The sequence below is a fragment of the Glycine max genome, chromosome 19, assembly GCF_000004515.6.
Source record: "Glycine max cultivar Williams 82 chromosome 19, Glycine_max_v4.0, whole genome shotgun sequence".
Classification (NCBI taxonomy): Eukaryota; Viridiplantae; Streptophyta; class Magnoliopsida; order Fabales; family Fabaceae; genus Glycine; species Glycine max.
This window is the reverse complement of record NC_038255.2, coordinates 7,648,454-7,652,182: the sequence shown is the minus strand read 5'-3', so window position 1 is coordinate 7,652,182 and position 3,729 is coordinate 7,648,454. Positions and strand designations below refer to the sequence as shown.

At 35.0% G+C, this 3,729-nt stretch overlaps 1 non-coding gene across 1 annotated transcript; it reads right to left on the bottom strand.

Moving 5' to 3' along the window:
* Nucleotides 1-3,419: 3,419 nt before the first annotated feature.
* MIR10193D (microRNA MIR10193d) lies at nucleotides 3,420-3,526 on the bottom strand. Its single transcript, NR_161740.1, has one exon. It is a non-coding gene; the product is annotated as a microRNA MIR10193d (primary transcript).
* Between the last annotated feature and the right edge of the window lie 203 nt (nucleotides 3,527-3,729).

Genomic DNA, 3,729 nt, shown 5'->3' with positions numbered 1-3,729 from the left:
TTGTGAAAATACGAGTGTAATCAACCTATCCAAAAATCCCATTCTGCACTCTAGAACAAAACATATTGAAATATGGCATCACTTCCTTAGAGATCATGTTCAAAAGGGGGATTATGTATTAGAGTTTGTTGACACAAAGAATCAATTGGTTGATATCTTTATAAAACCTTTGCCAAAAGAAAGCTTCTTTACTATTAGAAGAGAATTAGGACTTTTTGACCAATTTGACTTAGACTCCTAATCAATTTAATTGCCTATGATCTTTGTTCTCTTGCATATTTAAAAGTTTTAGGATATGTAATCGATTATCAACACCTGTAATCGATTACCAAAGAACAAAGGTGGTGTAATTGATTACCAGAAGCAGTTAAGCAGTTACTCAGCATGATTGTAATCGATTTCAAAGAGCTATAATTGATCACCAGTCATCCCTGGCTATAAATACAGATTTTTTTTTCTCTCTCTCTCTAAGCACAAAACCTCATCTTCTCTCTCTCTCTCCAACGGCTCAAAACCTTCTCTAGTCTTCTAATCCTCATAACTTCTTCATTTCTTCACCAAATCCCATCAAACAAAGTGCAAAATTCCTCTTTTTCAATCCTTTACAAACCTAACTGATCAAAATTTCTAGATTATTCCTCAAATGGAAGAATCATCAAAGAAAAGAAAGGGCTCATCCTCCTCCACTACCACTGCAGGCCAACGCCGCCACAATGCTTCCGATGACTCTCCAGCACCACCTAATCCATCCTTTTCCTCACCACACTCTCTTACTCTATTTTCTTCCAATGAGCAACATTAGAGGTATTACTCTTTCTTTTCCAATCGTGTCCTTCTTGATCCTATATTGCTTGATTTTGATATCTTTGAGGGAGAAACCTTTGACTGCTATCAAGTTTTTCAAAACTCTGAATTAGTGGATTTTGTGACTTTGAAATTTCATTATTATTCAAAATTAGTTTGTGTCTTTTATAATAACTTGGAAATTCGTGATGGAGTCATATTTTCTAAAGTCCACAAAATACCCATTATTGTTGACCGATCTTTGTTTTATTCTCTCACAAAATTGAGTAGTCAGGGTGTCCCTTTTGAAGGAGCCTTAATTGATGATTGGAAACCCATTTATTCTAGTCATGATACCCGAAAAATGGTCAGTGTTGAAAATGCTTATATGGCTAGTCGTTTACTTGCTGGTTTATTTACCTTTGAATGTCGTATCATGCATTAAATACTATGTCGAGTGTTGCTTCCTCATTCCGCAAACCTTGCTCAAGCCTTTGAGAAAGATTTAATTATGTTATAGGCCCTACAAATTGGCCACCAAATTGACTGGGCTCATCTTGTTCGCTACCGTATGCATAAGTCATTACGGGTAAATGCACCTCTCCCTTATCCACACCTAGTTACTCTGATTCTACAGCACTTCAGCATTCCTCTTGCTAATGAACCTTTTGTCAAGGTTAAATGTTCATTTTCCATTGGAGCCACTGCAGTTGAATCCTTTGGGTATAGGAAAGATCTAGACGGTCAATGGGTTCATAAACAGGATCTCCCAACTAATGCTCCGGACGAATGCATTCCATCTCCACCACCAAGAGATCCATCCTCTGCATTACTGAATGATATCCTTAGTGAGCTTCGGGATCTTCATGCCTTTGTCGGAGAAAGGTTTGATTCAATGGATTGACACATCATGCGACATGAGGATGACATGAGCTTTATTCGTCGTTGCTTTGATCCTCCAGCTGGTCCTTAGATTTCCATTAATTATCATAAACTTTAGAACTCTATGACTTGTTTCTCTTTAATTAGGTTACTATGTTCCGTAGCATTTCAGACTTCTTGGCTTTGGTTATTTGTTTAGACCTTGGTACTTTTCAATTTATGTGACGTTGCCTTCAAATTACTATTATTTTGTTTGAACGATTCTCTGAATGGTATGGTACTCCCATAGTATTTCGGGTTTTAGTCCTTAAACAAAAGTTTGACCAGTCAAGGTTTTTGAACATTTTTTCCATTAAGGTTTTAGTCCGTATTGTCTATCTGAGCCATTAAATGATGATGTGGCAATATTTTATTATTATTTTGTTTCATTTTGTGGCGGGTAATTTTTAAAAGAATTAAATAGGTTTTGACGACTAAAAGCCGCCACAAATTAATTTCTCTTGAAAATAAAATAAAAACTTGAAAGCCACACACATACACACACACACACACACGCACACACACATAGGTGGTTGAGATTAAAATATTTAAAAATCAAAATTAAAAATAATATGACCATTAAATCTCTAAAAGATTTATCAAACAAATCACGTCCTAAAATATCTAAATTAGCGTTAACCTATCACCATCACCATGATTGTCACCGCTTTTGTCGGTATGATCGTTGCTATTGTCAGCCATGACCGCCATCGTCATTGGCGGTTGTGGTAGTGACGACGACAACGATCATGGCAGCAGTGGTAGTGACAACTGATGACAAAGGTGGTGGCAATGACAATCATGGTGGGGTTGCAATGGTAGTCATGGTGGTGGTAGCGACGTTGACAAAGGTGATAGCGGTTGACAATGGTGGTGGTGACGGTTGAGGATGGCAATGATGGGTTCGATAATTATAATGGGGCTACAACGGTGGTTATGATGTTGACAACGACAATCATGATGGTGATGGGTCAATTGTGATATTTTAGGAAATGATAATTGAGACGTTTATATATTTATTTGTTGTTTTGTTAACTTTTTTGAGATTTGATGATATTTTAAATTTTAATTAGAAATTTTTAATATTTTAATCTCAATGGTTTATTATTTTTAATATTGATCTGATGGTTGTTATTAGTTGTTCCCATATTCTCACAAAAGTCGTGCTCTCTCTCTATATACATACAATTATATGATTATAATTATATGGACTCTATATTATTCATGTATAAAATCTTACATGTTATGAATTATTTAGTATTTTTTAATATAATCCAAGTCATGTCAGTCAACCATTAATTCACTTAATCTACCCTTGACCTAGTGATTTAGTACCCTGACTGAGTCAATAATTGGTTTGAGTTTGATAACAAAAAGTAAAGAAATTTTACAAAAAATAGAACCATATAACCAAAAGGTGAATCTAGTCGACGCTAAAGTCATCAGACTAGAGAAAATTTCCCTAAGCCAGTCAGCCACACTAAGCTTAAACAAAAAAAAAAAAAAGATAACACAGCAACAAAACGTTGTTTTGGAAAGGAAAATTTAACTTTATCGACAAATATACATCTCTAGAATTAAGTATTTACTTGTAAAAATATTTCTAACACTACTACTATTTTTAGATATAACATCGGACGGTTAACATCGGTTATTCACAACACCGATGTTAACAAAAGCGCGGTGGCATTTTTGTAAATAAGTAGACTTAATTAACATCGGTTTTACCGAAACCGATGTTAACTAGTCGATATTAACATCGGTTATTTTAATAACCGATGTTACTATGGAGTAGTTAACATCGGTTTCAGAAAAACCGATGTTAGTATGCCGTTGTTAACATCGGTTTTGTAAAAACCAATGTTATCGAGTCGATGTTAACATCGGTTTTAAGAAAACCGATGTTACGTAGTTGATGCTAACATCGGTTATTTTTAAAAAACCGATGTTGTTATCATTATATATTAAAATTCTGAAATTGCACAACCCGCGCACTTGAACCCTATCGTTCTTCTTCTTTCTCCT